This window comes from Vipera ursinii (genome assembly GCF_947247035.1).
Source record: "Vipera ursinii genome assembly, chromosome: 3".
Lineage (NCBI taxonomy): Eukaryota > Metazoa > Chordata > Lepidosauria > Squamata > Viperidae > Vipera > Vipera ursinii.
Genome location: NC_139516.1, coordinates 201,849,670 through 201,866,418, shown reverse-complemented (window position 1 = coordinate 201,866,418; position 16,749 = coordinate 201,849,670). Strand labels below are relative to the sequence as shown.

Genomic DNA, 16,749 nt, shown 5'->3' with positions numbered 1-16,749 from the left:
CCTATGGCCTACGCCTTTCCCTAGCAACTAGAAAGATGGCTTATACCAGTAGCCAATCCATAAAATTTAGAATATTACCTACTTCAGGGGTAGGCAACCTCGGCTCTTTTATGACTCATGGACTTCAACTCCCAGAATTCCTGAGCCAGCTGGCTCAGGAATTCTGGGAGTTGAAGTCCATGAGTCATAAAAGAGCCAAGGTTGCCTACCCCTGACCTACTCTAACTCCAGGGTCGAATAGAGATAATTATTCCTCACCCCTATTCAGTAACTGACGGTTTAATGCAGGGGTATCCAACTTTTAAGATTTGTGGACTTCAGCTCCCAGAATTCCCCAGGCAACCATGCATTCTGGGCACAATTATGATCGTAGGTCAAGAACTACTGGTATTTAGAGATTAATTGTTCTAACTGTCAGGAAATTTCTCCTCAGTTCTAGGTTGCTTCTCTCTTTGATTAGTTTTCGTCCAATGCTTCAAAGAGCAATTCTCACAAAGAAAAACATTCATTACTTACAAAAGACAAGGCCTCCTTTGGGTCAAACTCAATTCCTGAGGACCACTTGGAAACGCTTCATTTTTTTTCCCCATTAACGAACCCGGTTAGCTAGTTAGCCTGCCTCCTTCCAACAGGGTTATGTTAGCAGGTGAGGTGGGAAGGATGGTAACAATTGAGGCAAGGTGGCAATTTACTACAATAATGCACTTTTTTTAAACCAGCATTGCTTTCTGCTCTTTGCTCAGGCTGAGACGGTCAGCCAGGTATTTCTTGCTATTCTCTGCACATTTATTGGCAAGCGAAGGACTCTTTTTTTTTCTTTAATACGCACACAGGAAAAACACAACCATAACACGCTTCCGCTCATGCCTGAGATCCTACTCCATTCAAAGGCCTAGAACAGGGGTAGGCAACCTTGGCTCTTTTATGACTCGTGGACTTCAACTCCCAGAATTCCTGAGCTAGAACAATGGACATCTTTTTATTCCTCTCTCTTTTTAATGAAAAGACCATAGATATTCAAAATGTTCACCGTTAAAACAAATTACGTTAGTTTTCATTCCAAACTCTTAATCAATGTTCAGCCCTGACGTTCAGATATAAATGTACTTTATTAGTAAGCTTTTTATTATGCCCAGCATATCCATGAGACTTAGAGGCTGCAGTGAATCCTTTTCCTCAACTTATAACCATTTGTTTAGCGACCATTTGAGGTCACAATGGCACTATAAAAAGTCACTTATGGCTGTTTTTCACACCTATGATCCGTTGCAACATCCCCATGGTCACATGATCAAAATCCAGGCTCTTGGCACTCACTTAACTGCCTTGCTTAGCTACAAAAAAAAAATGGGGTTTAATTGTGGTTGCAAGTCAAGACTAACTTTTAGTTGCAAAAGTCTGGAGAAAACAGATGGGTAACAGACCTGGGATACAACCTCAGGCAGCTGCAAACCAGACATCCTATCACCATCAGCAAAAAACTCCCGAGCAGCTTTAAAACTCATCTGCATTTCTCAACCTATATTTAGTAAGAAATGCATGAAGTCCTCAACTTATGACCATAGTTAAGCCCAAAATTCATGTTGCTAAGTGAGAAATTTGTTAAGTGAGTTTTGTTAAGTGCCTGGCTGAGGAATTCTGGGAATTGGAAGTCCACAGGTCATAAAAAGGGCCAAGCAAAAGATGGTCGCATGACTGTGGGACACTTCTGCCATCATAAATGTGAGTCACTTGTCAAGCATCCAAAGGCAAATCACATGATCCTGGGGATGGTGCAATGGTCATAAGAGTGAAAAACGGTCATAAGTCACTTTTTTCAGGGCCGTTGTAACTTTGAATAGTCACTAAGCAAACTGTCGCACGTCAAGGAGTGCCCATACATGAAGTCCTTAACTTACAACCATAATGGAGCTTGCCCATCATGATCATAAGTCAAGATAGTCTAAGTCAGGTCTCCCATGTGACTAACCCAAATTTACAACCTTTTCAGCAGCAGCCGTTAAGTGAACCAATTGTTCACAAAGGGCCAGTTTTGCTGAAAATTGGAAGTAAATGCCCATTTTTACCCAAACCGTCCCAAAACGCACTCACGTGAACACAGGATCCTGCAAACAGCTGTAAATGCAAGTTGGCTGCAAAGTGGCCACCAAGCAGTCATCTGACTATGGGGAGGAAGCTTTTGGAACTTCAGAACTGGGTTATTAGTATACCCAGGGAAGTCTGTTATAACTTCCAACAGTCTCTAAGCCACCAGTCGTAAGTCAAAGACTATCTTAAGTTCTTTGGAGATCACTAGCTCGCTCCCAAGCACTTACACACAATTGCTGTTCTTCAGCCTCAGTGCTAATTTCTCTGAGGATACAGGTGAAACTCGAAAAAGTAGAATATCGTGCAAAAGTTCATTTATTTCAGTAATGCAACTTAAAAGGGGAAACTAATATATGAGATAGACTCATTACATGCAAAGCAAGATAGTTCAAGCCGTGATTTGTCATAATTGTGATGATTATGGCATACAGCTCATGAAAACCCCAAATCCACAATTTCAGAAAATTAGAATATTGCATGCAATCAATAAAACAAGGAGTGTACATAGAACAATATCGGACCTCTGAAAAGTATAAGCATGCATGTGTACTCAGTACTTGGTTTGGGTCCCTTTTGCAGCAATTACTGCCTCATTGCGGCGTGGCATGGAAGCTACCAGCCTGTGGCACTGCTGAGGTGTTATGGAAGACCAGGATGCTTCAATAGCGGCCTTCAGCTCTTCTGCATTGTTCGGTCTCATGTCTCTCTTCTTCCTCTTGGCAATGCCCCATAGATTCTCTATGGGGTTCAGGTCAGGCGAGTTTGCTGGCCAATCAAGCACAGTAATCCCACGGTCATTGCACCAGGTTTTGGTGCTTTTGGCAGTGTGGGCAGGTGCCAGGTCCTGCTGGAAAATGAAGTCAGCATCCCCATAAAGCTCGTCTGCAGAAGGAAGCATGAAGTGCTCCAACATCTCCTGGTAGATGGCTGCATTGAACCTGGACTTAAAGAAGCACAGTGGACCAACACCAGCAGATGACATGGCTCCCCAAATCAACACAGACTGTGGAAACTTCACACTGGACTTTAAGCATCTTGCAATGTGTGCCTCTCCATTCTTCCTCCAGACTCTGGGTCCTTGGTTTCCAAATGAGATGCAAAAGTTGCTCTCATCAGAAAAGAGGACTTTGGACCACTGAGCAACAGACCAGGTCTGTTTTTCTTTAGCCCAGGTAAGACGCTTCTGACATTGTTTGTTGTTCAGGAGCGGCTTGACAAGAGGAATATGACATTTGAAGCCCATGTCCAGGATCCGTCTGTGTGTGGTGGCTCTTGATGCACTGACTCCAGCCTCAGTCCACTCCTTGTGAAAGTCCCCAACACTTTTGAATTGTCTTTCCCTGACAACCCTCTCCAGGCTGCAGTCATCCCTGCTGCTTGTGCACCTTTTCCTTCCACACTTTTCCCTTCCACATAACTTTCTATTAATGTGCTTTGATACAGCACTTTGGGAACATCCAACTTCTTTTGCAATTACCTTTTGAGGCTTTCCCTCCTTATGGAGGGTGTCAGTGATGGTTTTCTGCACAACTGTCAGGTCAGCAGTCTTCCCCATGATTGTGATTCCTACTGAACCAGACTGAGAGACCATTTAAAGCAGACATGTCAAACACAAGGCCCGGGGGCCGGATCCGGCCCGTGAAGAGGTTTCATGCGGCCCACGAAGCCATCCTGGAAACAGTGAGGGAACGGCCCCCACTGCCTTGGCCCTGGCCCAGAGACCCTCCTTCTGCCAGAGCCTCAGATCTGTCCCACTCCTGCCCAGGCCCCCATAGGCACCCTTGATGCGAACGATGTAGAGCTGGCCACGCCCACCCAGTAGGCCATACACACTCTAGCCATGCCCACCCTGGCCATACCCACCTGGCCCCCTGAGGGTAACCGCAATGCTGATCCGGCCCTCAATGAAATTGAGTTTGACACCCCTGATTTAAAGGCTCAGGAACCCTTTGCAGGTGTTATGGCTTAATTAGCTGATTAGAGTGGGACACTTTGAGCCTAGAATATTGCACTTTTTCACAATATTCTAATTTTCTGAGATTGTGGATTTGGGGTTTTCATGAGCTGTAGGCCATACTCATCACAATTATGACAAATCACGGCTTGAACTATCTTGCTTTGCATGTAATGAGTCTATCTCATGTATTAGTTTCCCCTTTTAAGTTGCATTACTGAAATAAATGAACTTTTGCACGATATTCTAATTTTTCGGGTTTCACCTGTATGGCTAAACAAACAAACAAAAAAGACAAGAGATATAATTCTAGCTAGGAATAACAAGAGGAAGTCAAAACAAGCTATCCGGCTTTTTCCTTTGCAAAGGTGTTAAGAAAACTTCTTTATATCCACTGCGTTCCCATATTAAACAATGCAATAAACAATTAACAGATGCTTTTTCACGCTGACTGAGCAATGAATCATTACCCAAAAATAATCCCTTGGTCCGATTCCTAGTTTTGCACCCTTCACACCAAGAGAGCATTATTAGAAACAAATGACCTTGGAATGCCACAAGTTGGACATACTTGAAGGGGCTGGTTCAAACTCTGAATGCTTTGCACATATCTAGCTAAAAAGTCACAAAGAGTCTTGAGTCAGGAAAAAAAAAAACCTCATCAACCCTGCCAGTAGCTCCTACAGTTACTGAACTCCACACTCCCCGTTTTGTGACATCTTAAACATCAACCAAATTCCACTGCCACAAAGGCAAACATGATCTCCGAAACTATGCACTAATGAAACAGTTAATTGTTAAGGTGCACAAATCTCACTGCTTTTTGCACTGCAAAAAAAAAAAACACAATACTCTTTTTAAGTTTCATTTCACAAATGAGGACTCAGCACAGACCATGGATGATGAATTTATGGCTCTCCAGATGTTATCCAATCTCAACTCCCAATAACCTGAATGATCCTCTTGAAGAGCTGAGCAACTCACATTGTCCACGTTCTGGATGAAGTTGGTGCCAGGTGAACTCCTCTGGGTACGCAAATGTTTGTATACAAAATAAAAGTAATTTCAGAGCAGGGATATGAATGCACACATTCTATAGCAGTGTAGTGGTATCTGCTCATAAATACAAAGCAAAAGAGGATATTACAACTCGCCTGGCTGTCTCTATGAGGCCTAACTCAAAGACTAAGTTCATGCAATATACAAAAGTAGGCTAAAAAACCACCAGGTAGTTTGCAATTCGGCTTGTGGTGGGAACAGAGCCATACTTTGAGATCCAGGTCATCCCTTAATGCTATAATGTGATTTATTGGTTCAGACATCTATGGAGATTCTCAGTCATCCAGGTCATGGTTGTCCCAAAGGTGCTTTTTCAAGAGGCAACTGGACTATCTTTTTTATCTTTGAAGACATTTCGCTTCTCAGCCAAGAAGCTTCCTCAGCTCTGACAGGATGGTGGGAAATGGAAGGATTTATACTCCTTGCAGACAGCTGGTCATTTGCATTCTTTTTAGAGAGTTCTTGAGGCCACCTGGAGAGTTATCTGCGCCCTCAGGGTCACCTGAGTGGTGCAAATGGGTGTGGAGCCTTCTTGAACTCTTTGACCCCTCTTTCAAACCAGTGTCCTCTCTGTCCAAAATGTGGAGTTTGCTGCATTCAAAAGAGTGGCCTTTGTCTTTTAAATGCAGATGGACTGCTGAATCTAGTCCTGATGGTTTTTATTCTCCTATGTTGTGCCATGCGTTTATGTTTATGAAGTGGTTGTTTCGTTTCCCTAATGTACAGATCTGCACATGGCTCACTGCACTGTACTGAAATACAGTGTACATTGTACACTGAACATTGTATTGGTTCAGGCCCAGCATGGTAGATGGACACAGGAACTATGTCCTGTTAATCTGAGATTTGGGTTTAACATGTCATGACAGCAAGAAGGTAACTTCTATGCAAATACACGCAGCGCATGATCAGCCAACCCAATTCCACGCATCTCAAACCTGAGCATAAGATTGCTGATTGCAACCACAATTTAGATCTTTCCACGGTTTTTACTTTGTGCATATCTAGTTCTGGCACAAATTGTAAACTCTCATTCAAGCTATTAATAGGATGTCCAAAAAAAAGAGAGTCATCATAGCAGAGTGGCTATAGTGTAAGTCTGGGAGTGGAAAGATTCTGGTCCATCTTTAGCCACGAAAAATCGCTGGATCTTTCTGGCCTGATATCTTTCTCCACTTTGGCCTAGTTATATAGTTGTTGCTGTTTTGGAAAAGGAGACAAGAAGAGCACCATATTACATCACCATGAACTCCTGGACGAAAGGCAGGAGATAAACCTCACAAGCAATTCAATATATAGGCAATAAACACAGATGCTCTACCTAGTTGACTAATGAAATTTTGCAAGCAAATACCAATCTCAAACAGCACCAAGAACTCCATAAATAATAATTAGTAAAATAAAACGTACTCCCCCCCCAACACACAAGTCCCCTTCAATGGCATTGAACAGTGACTTGCGACCAATCCTCGCACTTATAACCATTGCAGTCATGTGATTAAAATTCAGGCACTTGGCAACCGGCAGGCGTTTTAGGAAAGTTGCAGCGTTTTCAGAGACACGTGATCGTCACTGGAAACCTTCCCAGTCAACTTCCAACAAGCAGTCAATGGGGGAAACCAGTTTTGCTTCAGCACATTTCACTTAACCATTGCCTTGCTTAGCAATGGAGTTTTGGCTCCCAATTGCGGCCATAAGTTGAGGTCTACCTGTAGTTCATAATTAAAACAAACTAACAAAAAAATCTTGGTTCCCTCATCTTCCCCACAGACACACAGTTTCCCTGAAAGTAAGGCCTACCCCAAAAATAAGCCCTAGCTTGATTTTTTTTGGGGGGGGGTTTGGGCCTAATATAAGCCCTATCCAAAAAAAAGCCCTAGTTTTAAAAATTAAAAATTAAGCTAGGGAAGGGGTGGGGTGTGGATCTGCCCCATGCAACCCACACCCATTTACCTTGTAGCCAGGCCTCCTCCACGCTGGCCCACTTCTTCTGAGGCGTCTTCTGCAGCCAGGCCTGCATTTCTGGAAAGGCCACTGCAGCCGAGCTGCACTCAGCTGCAGAGGCCTTCCGGAAAGGCCTGACTTAGAAATGCAGGCCAGAATGCAGCTGCTCCTTCGGCTGCAGAAGAAGTAGACCGCCTGGGCAGGGCTGTTGGTGCAGGAGGGGAGTAAAAAAGACACACACACACACACACCGAAAATAAGATCTGGTGCATCTTTTGGAGGAATAATAATAATAATAATAATAATAATAATAATAATAATAATAATAATAATAATAACAACAACAACAACAACAACAACAACAACAACAATAATACCCGGCCTTATTTTCAGGGAAACACAGTAGTACAACATTCAGGAGATATCAAAAAAAATGTTGGTGGAACTTCCTACAAAATGAAATAAAGATGTTCTAGAATCTGGAAAATTATCTGTTGCTGGTTGTAATGTTAACTACTACTTAAAGTGAGTAAGTCTATGTAGCTATCACCCGAAGGATTCACCAATAGGACATACAGGTAGTCCTCAACTTACAATCTCAATAAAGTCCAAAATTTTTGATGCTAAGCGAGACATTTGTTAAGTGAATTTTGCCCCATTTTACAACCTTTCCTGCCACACTGGTTAAGTTAATCACTGCAGTTAAGTTAATGACATGGTGGTTAAGTGAAATCTGGTTTTCCCATTGACACTGCTTGTCAAAAGGTCACAAAAAGTGATTGCATGATCTTGAGACACTGCAATTGTTGCAATCAGGAGTCAATTGCCAAGTGTCTGAATTTTGATCACACGACCGTAGGGATGCTGCAGTAGCCATAAGTGTGAAAAATGGTCATAAGTCAAGACATTTTTTTTAGTGCCGTTGTAACTTTGAATGGTCACTAAATGAAGTGCTGTAAGTCAAGAACTACCTGTACATGCTACTCTGTCTGTTCCTGTTCTTTAAAATAACCAGAATTCCTCCTTATAGGAATGTAAATATTCCCATATATGTAGATTTGGCTAGGCACACAATGGACAGTTTTGCAGTTTGGAGTGGTCTATAAATACTGCCTGAGTGGTAAATAAATATATAATCCATTTCTGAGCTTCTCAATTGCTGAAGAGGAAGGGAGGTCAAACAGAGACCTGTCTTTCAAATCTTAACAACAGTAGAGAGAAAAGCTTTAGCAGATGCAAACTAGCAAGCCAGGGGTGAGATTAAATCCCCAAACAAAGCCCTGAGCCTGATCCATTTCTATATTTACACAAGCAGGAGAATCTTTCTGACATATGGACATCCTGCTTTGCATTAAAAGGATACAATTTCTTTTTAAGTGAGAATGTGAAAAGGAAGAGGAAGTCCTCTCAAACCAGTTTGTATACACATAACTTGCATCTCTGCCCATTAAAGAGCTCTGGGACCAAAAGGTATGTTCACACAATAATCAGCAAACTGCTTTTTCCAGTAAAAAGAAAGTTGGTTAAGAAAGGGTCTCTTCCACAAATCAGCCTTCACTGAGAAAGGTGCAAACAGGCCTAGCTTCAAATTCCATTTTACTGAGAGATTTGGGGTCAGTTTCTCCAATCTGATCTGATACAGGTAGGTTGGGACTACAACTCCCAGAATTCCCTCAACCAAATGAGCTAGGAATTTTGGAAACTCCAAGTCTCTAACACTTCTAAAGGCTCCAGCTTTAAACAAATTATTTATAAATCAAAAGGAGGCTTTAAATTAAAGCAGTACAGTATTCTGAGCTCCAGGGGAAAAAAAGTCCTAGTTAAACAATTAAATAAAATAACAAACAGAACAGGAAGACTACATTTTGTGAAAGATTGCAGCAAAAATAGCCAGAATGTCCTCTCACCACTTTGGTTACAGGCTACAGTTTAAAAAAGAGATAATCTTCCATTTTACATTAGGACTATCAAACAAAATTCATCTCGAATACAATCATTTATTTCAGTGCAAGTTATCAGTACTTTTTAAAATATTGCTTCACAAATCACCATGTACCCCCACAGGGCAATATTATGGATTATGAATGTATAGGCAACTCCCCTATAAAAATACAAATCCCACAACACTGCACGAAATAAGCTATTTGAAGAACCCCACAAATAAGATCATGGAAAATTTTAACCTGTATCGGGAAGATTTATTTAAAGGTTCTGCAGACCTATTAAAACAGGAAGGACCAAAAACTTAACATTAATGACTTATAACAAAAATATCACTGGATCAAAATAACAACACTTGGTAATGCAACTGGGAACTAAATATAATGTCTATATGCTTTATGATTCTATGTTCTATGAAAAACATCCAGTTAGAAACCATATTTCTTTCATATTTGTGGAGGAGGGACTGCTCCAAAGCAAGTGGTACAGTTATCAACTGCCAGATAAAATAAATCGTTTTCCACCAAATAATCCTCACCATTAAGGTGCCCATTTAAAGACAGAGATTTTCTGCAACACAATAAAAGGGAAATAAATATTGGGACTCTCCTGCCACAAGTGTTTCAGAATGACACAATGCAAGTTCAGAAATAAGTACCAAGGGCTAATGCAAACATGTCTCAACTTGCCAATTTGAACCTCGTGTCAAAATATTCAGGAGGCAATTTTATTTTATTTTATTTTTTTTGAGTTTAATGATGCCAGTACTTTTTCCATGCCTTTACTTATTCAGCGAGGCTTTGCAACCAAAGCATAAATATTCCCCCTCGCTGGAAGAGTTGGATCTTCCACGCACACAACACAGACAGGCACAATCACTTCTGCCCACCCAACTGAGGGGTCCCACTCTGGTTCTTCAGGATGGGATTTAAACCTGCACTTTTTTTTCCCCCCAAAAAAAGTTCGCTTTGTAGTCCAAACGGGTTTCTTGCAGGAAAACAGCAGGATTTCAAAAGCGGAGGGGGGAGGGAGGCTGTTTGGATTTTTGCAGAAGACGACTTTGAGGGGAGGGGAAGTTTAAACAAAATATAATTAGTTGCAAGAGGGAGAAGCGAGGTGGGTCACCTTACAGCGATGGGGGGGGAGGGAAGGGAGCGCCTTTTCTTGACTTAGGAATGGTCAGACCACGACCCCCCCATAGGCGAGAACCATCCCAACTCCGGTAAGGCAGCGTTTTCCAACCTTAGGAACTTGAAGATGCGTGGACTTCAACTCCCAGAATTCCCCAGCCAGCATAGCTGGCTGGGGAATTCTGGGAGTTGAAGTCCACGCATCTTCAAGTTCCTAAGGTTGGGAAACGCTGCGGTAAGGGAACTAACTGGAGGGGAAGACGGGACGTCGAGGGAGAAAACGGCCACATCGCAAGCCACGATCCAAGCCAGACCCCGGTTTCGCGACTCATCCAAAGCTGCCCTTTGGACCAGGGGCGCAGCGGCGGCGGCTAAACGGAGGGCGCGAACCGCCGGCCCGATTTCTCGCCTTCTTCCCAGACGGCGAGTACGGGCACCCCAAAATAATAATAATAATAATAATAATAATAATAATAATAATAATAATAATAATAATAATAATAATAATAAATAATAATAATAATAATAATAATAATAATAATAATAATAATAATAATAATAATAATAATAATAATAATAAAAATCCCAGCGTGCGACGATGCCAAGCCGCAAACCAAGTTTTTTTTGGGGGGGTAGGGGTGGAGGGTAAGGAGGGGGAGATCGCTGGCTTTTTTTTTCCAGGGGGGAGATGGGGAAAATCATCCGCCGAAGGTCAAACCCGGGAGTGGGATAGGGCGGGGGAGGGGAGAAGCCAAAAAAATAATAATAAAGGGAACGGGCAAGGCGCTCCGACGACCATCTTTCCATCCCTGCGCGCACAGCCCGCGATGGCCAACGACGGCGCTGATTCGGGGGAGGGGGTGTTGCAAGGTCTCCGGGACCCCTCCTCAAACGGATCTGATGGTGGGGGAGGGGTATATCGCCTTTGATCTTCCAAGAAGCTCAGGGAGCAGATTGGGTGCAGATGCAAAGAGACACACACACACACACCCCATGTCCACCCCCGCCAAGCGGGCGTGCGTGGGTCGGTGGATTGCAAGCGGGTCTTTCACCCCACCACCGCCGCCACCCCCCACCCGCGCGCAAAACCCACGCAAAGGCGATGGGCACGAAGGGCACCTGTAAACTTCCGAGCCAAACTCCGAGGCCCGACTCGTTAGGAAACAAAGGCAAGGGAGCCATCGGAAAGCGACGACGCCCCCACCCCACGCACGCACCCCCTCCCTCCCTCCCCTCCCCCCCCAAGGGCCTTCTTCACCTACCCCCTTTTTTGTTTCCCCTCCCCCCTCCCCACCCCCCCCACCGCCCCCGCACGGATCTTGCTAGCAGACTTACCACGCATCCTTCTCGGGCCCGACCAAGTTCCCCTGCAAAAAAAAACAAAAAAAAAACAGTTGGGGAAGCCTTGCGAAGTTATTCGCGCTTTTCGATCGGGGGATTTTCCTCCCCCCAAAAATCGAGAACTATCCACGGCGATGAATGAGAAAAATTTAAACCAAAACCAAAACAAAAAAAAATAAAGAAAGAAAAAGCACAAACGGGGATGGCGGGAGGGAAGGGGCCGCCAAGGCCGCAGTTCTGCAGCCCAGAAAGCTCGGCTCGCGGCTTGTTTCCCATGTGCTCGCCGGAGCACGCGCTCGCCTCAATGGAACGTTGTGCTGGCTGGAGCTCTCTGACGTCACTGCCCCCAGCAGCTGATCCTGCCTCGCTGCCTGCAACGGCAACGGCAACGGCGGCGGCTTTTGCAAGGAAAACTGCGCGCTCCAATAAGAACGTGCGGTTTGGCAGCCCGAGCCGCCTCGCATCTTCCAATACGCTGGGGGGGAGGGGGGGAGGAAGGGGTAGAGGAGGAAGGAGGAGAGCGCTGGGCACCAAGTGCAGCAGATGACCAAACTTTTTATTTGCCCCCGCCTCTTAACGCTTGCTCCTTGGGAGGAAAGCCATGGCAAATCTAGACAGCACACTAAAAAGCAGAGACATCACCCTGTCAATAAAAGTGCGTATAGTTAAGGCTATGGTCTTCCCAGTTGCAATGTATGGCAGTGAAAGTTGGACCATAAGAAAGGCTGAGCGCCAAAGAATTGAGGCCTTTGAACTATGGTGCTGGAGAAGACTCCTGCGAGTTCCTTGGACTGCCAGGCGATCAAACCGGTCAGTCCTTGAGGAGATCAACCCTGACTGCTCTTTAGAAGGCCAGATCCTGAAGCTAAAACTCAAATACTTTGGCCACCTGATGAGAAGGAAGGACTCACTGGAGAAGAGCCTAATGCTGGGAAAGATGGAGGGCAAGAGAAGAAGGGGACGACAGAGAATGAGGTGGCTGGATGGAGTCACTGAAGCGGTAGGCGTGAGCTTAAATGGACTCCAGAAGATGGTAGAGGACAGGAAGGCCTGGAGGAACGTTGTCCATAGGGTCGTGATGGGTCGGACACGACTTCGCAACTAACAACAACAACTTAACGCTGCTCCCTGTTCCCTTCGGAGAACGGCTTAGCAAGGCCTGGTGAAGGAATCTTCACACACACACACACACACCCCGAATAGCTTCTGCAGAGCTGGGTTGCAAGTCGTGAGAGTGTCCTCTTGGTGGGGGAGCGGAGAAGGTGGGTCGCTCTCTCGCCCATCGCTCTTGCCAATTCTTCAGCCAGGCCTTGGGGTTCTTGTCTTCAAGGGCAGCGAGATGTGGATAAGCCAAGTTGGTGTGCTTTGCTGGGCGCCAAAATAGCTGGTCAGGGAGGATGGGGTAAAAAGGGCAATCAAAGGTAAAGGTTCCCCCCCCCTCACATGCGTGCTAGTCGTTTCCGACTCTAGGGGCCGGTGCTCATCTCTGTGTCAAAGCCGAAGAGCCAGCGCTTGTCCGAGGACGTCTCCGTGGTCATGTGGCCGGCATGACTAGACGCCAAAGGCGCACGGAATGCTGTTACCTTCCCACCGGAGTGGTCCCTGTTTTTCTACTTGCATTTTTACGTGCTTTCGAACTGCTAGGTTGGCAGAAGCTGGGACGAGTAACAGGCGCTCACTCTGTTACGTGGCACTCGGGATTCGACCCGCCAAACTGCCGACCTTCTTCTGATCGACAAGCTTAGCGTCCTAACCCATTGAGCCACCGCGTCCCTCTAAAACAGACATGTCAAACAAAGGCCCGGGGGCCGGATGCGGCCCGTGAAGTGGTTTCATGTGGCCCACGAAGCCATCCTGGAAACACTGAGGGAACAGCCCCCACTGCCTTGGCCCTGGCCCAGAGACCCTCCTCCTGCCAGAGACCCTCAGATCTGTCCCACTCCTGCCCAGGCCCCCATAGGCACCCTTGATGCGAACGATGTAGAGCTGGCCATGCCCACCCAGTAGGCCATACGCACTCTAGCCATGCCCACCCAGTAAGCCACACCCACCCTTACCACACCCACCCGGCCCCCTGAGGGCAACCACAATGCTGATGCGGCCCTCAATGAAATTGAGTTTGACACCCCTGCTCTAAAAGGACAATGGTGGGATTCAAATGTGGAAAAACCAGTTCTCTGTGTGGATGCTGCTTCCGGAAGTCCACTCTGGGCCTGGGCAGCAAAAAATTTGCTACCGGTTCTGCCAAACTGATGCGAACTGGCTGAATCCCACCACTGGTAAAGTGGGTAGGAGACACTAAGAAGAGAAAGTGCATGCATATGTCATCCTACTGTGCTGTTATTGATGGCTTCACCTGCAGCATTCATCTGTTTTTGCGCCACCACATTTAAACCCCATGTTAGTGTTGTATAGCAGTGGTTGACCTATGATGGTGATGGTGCTGCTGATGTTATCCGTTCAGCTGTGTCCGACTCTCTGCGATTCTATGGGCCAGATCTCTCCGCTTCCTCCAATCTTGCATTATTTCTTTGACTTGCTCTATGCTCTGGTAGGTGTCAGCTTTGATGGTGTCCAGTCACTGTGTTCTTTGATGGCTTGGTTTCCTTTTATCCTTAATTCTTCCAAGCATAATTGCTTTCTGCAGTGAATTTTACACACACACCCCCAACTTGATGTGGCCAAAATAAGTGAGCCACAGTTTTGTGATTTTGCCTTCCAGTGCCATGTCTGGTCTTTTGCACTCCAGTACTTTCTTGTTATTTACCTTTGCTGTCCAAGGAATACGCAGGACCATGCACCAAGTAAAATAAATACAGGTAGTCCTCGACTTACAGCACTTCATTTAGTGACCGTTCAAAGTTACTGAAAAAGCACGGGAAAAAGTGACTTATGACCGTTTTTCACACTTACGACCATTGCAGCCTCCCCGTGATCACGTGATCAAAATTCAGAGGCTTGGCAACTGACTCATATTTAGAATAGAATAAAGCTGGAAGGGAGCTTGGAGATCTTCTAGTCCAGCCCCCCCGCTTGAGCAGGAGAACCTATACCATCTCAGACAAGTGACTGTCCAGCCTCTTCTTAAAAACCTCCAGTGATGGAGCGCCCATGATTTCTGGAGGCAAGCTGTTCCACTGGTTAATTGTCCTCACTGTTAGGAAGTTTCTCCTTAATTCCAGGTTGCTTCTCTCTTTGATCATTTTCCAACCATTGTTTCTTGTCCTGCCCTCTGGTGCTTTGGAGAATAATTTATTATTATTATTATTATTATTAATAATAATAATAATAATAATAATAATAATAATAAGAAGAAGAAGAAGAAGAAGAAGAAGAAGAAGAAGAAGAAGAAGAAGAAGAAGAAGAAGAAGAAGTTGGAAGGGGCCTTGGAGGTCATCTAGTCCAACCCCCTGCTCAGGCAGGAAACCTTATACCATTTCAGGCAAATGGCTGTCCAGTCTCTTCTTAAAAACCTCCAGTGTTGGAGCATTCACCACCTCTGGAGGCAGCTTGTTCCACTGGTTAATTGTTCTAACTGTCAGGAAGTTTCTCCTTAGTTCTAGGTTGCTTCTCTCCTTGACTACTTTCCACCCATTGCTTCTTGTCCTGCTTTCAGGTGCTTTGGAGAACAGCTTGACCCCTCTCTTCTTTGTGGCAGCCCCTGAGATATTGCAACACTGCTATCATGTCACCCCTCGCCCTTCTCTTTGTTAAACTACACATACCCAATTCCAGCAACTGTTCCCTATATTTGACCCTTTCTTCTTTGTGGCAGCCCCTCAAATACTGGAATACCGCTATCATGTCACCCCTATTTCTTTTCTTTAGACTTTTTTATTTATGACACTTCCCATTTCCTATTTATGATGTTTAGCAGTCACCCGGGGTCATATGACCAACTTTTGCTTTCTTCTGGCAAGCAAAGTCAATGGGGAAGCCAGATTCACTTAATAACCATATTACTGACTTAACAACTGCAGTGATTCACTTAACAACTCTGGCAAGGAAGGTAATGAAGGGAAAGAAAAAATCACTTAACAAATGTTTTGCTTAGCAACAGAAATTTTGGGCTTAGTTGTGGCCATAACTTGCAAAAGCACCAACACACATCCCACGCTTACCCTTCTGAGAAATATTAGCTTCCTTTCAAGGCAGAATCAACACCGTTGTGCTTTGCACATTGACTAAGAGAGAACCAACCTGGTCTAAAAACAGCTGATCAGGCAGTCACTTGGGTTCCAATATTCCAGTCATGGTTCGCCAAGGAAGGGCGGCTTTCTGCCAAGTGAGACCATCAATCAAACCCTTTAACCCAGTTGATTGGACTGGTGGCATTTCAGGCCAGACGCTGCAACCTTTAGAAAGTATGACTGAAGCCAACACCGTCCCCACATTACATTGATTTATGACTGTATGGATTTTTCTGCTTGCAGAAGCTCAGAATACGTTGTGCTGATCTTGATGAGTTTGTAGACTTGATGTATCTTATTTCTTTAGTTCTGCTAGTGATTTTAACCCCAGTTTGGCACACCACTGATAAGATTGTAAACTGCGGTGAGTCAATCAACTATTGGAGCTATATACCAGCTGAGTAAAAAATTACAGGTAATCTTCAACTTACAAATTTATTTGGGACCAGGATTGCTATCTAGGCTATTACTGTACTAAGTGAACCACTCCTGATTTTGCGATCTTTTTTTTTTTTTTGCCACATGGGCATGCTGAAGCCCATAAAATCCAGATTGGGAATCATCCACCCCCCTGAATCTTTGCATGGGCTCGCCTCAGGGCTGCATGCTTAGCCCCTACCTGTACTCACTGTATACATACGATTGTGTATCGTCCGACCCATCCACCACGATCATTAAGTTCGCAGATGATACCACCATAGTGGGTCTTATTACAGATGGAGATGAAACAGCGTACAGCGGGGAGGTACAATAACTATCCTTATGGTGTTTAGAGAACAACTTGCACCTGATCATCGGCAAGACAAAGGAGATGGTGCTAGACCTCCAGAGTAAAAGAGAGGAACCTGTCCCACTTTACATGGGGGGGGAGGGACTGTGTGGAGAGAGTTTCCTCCTTTAAATTCCTGGGAGTCTACCTCTGTGAAGATCTTACCTGGAAAGTCAATACAACCCAGGTGGCCAGAAAGGCCCAACAGAGACTCCACTTCTTCAGGGTCTTGCGGAAGAACAGGGTAGAACAACGGCTAATGATCCTCTTTTACCGGTCTACTATAGAGAGCGTCCTCTCGCATTGTATTGTGGTTTGGTATGCTGGCTTGAC

General features: G+C 44.9%; 1 long non-coding RNA gene across 1 annotated transcript in view; it reads right to left on the bottom strand.

Moving 5' to 3' along the window:
- The window catches only part of LOC310638791, a 119,361-nt gene extending 107,752 nt beyond the window's left edge, over positions 1-11,609 (bottom strand). The window contains exon 1 of the long non-coding RNA XR_014492183.1: positions 11,452-11,609. This is a non-coding gene — a long non-coding RNA (uncharacterized lncRNA). The remainder of the gene's footprint in view (positions 1-11,451) is intronic.
- Positions 11,610-16,749: the final 5,140 nt, after the last annotated feature.